Below are 341 nucleotides of genomic sequence, written 5' to 3'. Positions count from 1 at the left end.
CTCCCGCTTCCTGAGCATCTAAAACACAGAAGCCTGCAGGAAGTCACCCAGCCTTTGCCTGGTCACTCAGAGGCCCGGGAAAAGCGCGGGTTTAACTCCGGGTCGGAGCCACAGCTCCTCACCTACCCGGGCGATTTCTGCGCTTGCTGGCCAGGGTCCCCAGTAGTAACGGGCACAATTCCTTGCCGCGCTAGTTGCTTCTTCACCCAGCTTTTGGAACCTCAGGTCTGGCCTGGGCACCTTGAGCGCGATTAGTAGCCAGGAGCCCAGAAATCCTAGACTGTGCAATGCGAATGCACCCGGGTGTACAAGGCTCTTACTCGCGAAAGTTGCTTGAATCA

This window comes from Myotis brandtii, unplaced genomic scaffold (assembly GCF_000412655.1).
Source record: "Myotis brandtii unplaced genomic scaffold, ASM41265v1 scaffold1102, whole genome shotgun sequence".
NCBI classification, from domain to species: Eukaryota; Metazoa; Chordata; class Mammalia; order Chiroptera; family Vespertilionidae; genus Myotis; species Myotis brandtii.
The sequence above is the reverse complement of the archived record's forward strand: the minus strand, read 5'-3'. Positions refer to the sequence as shown.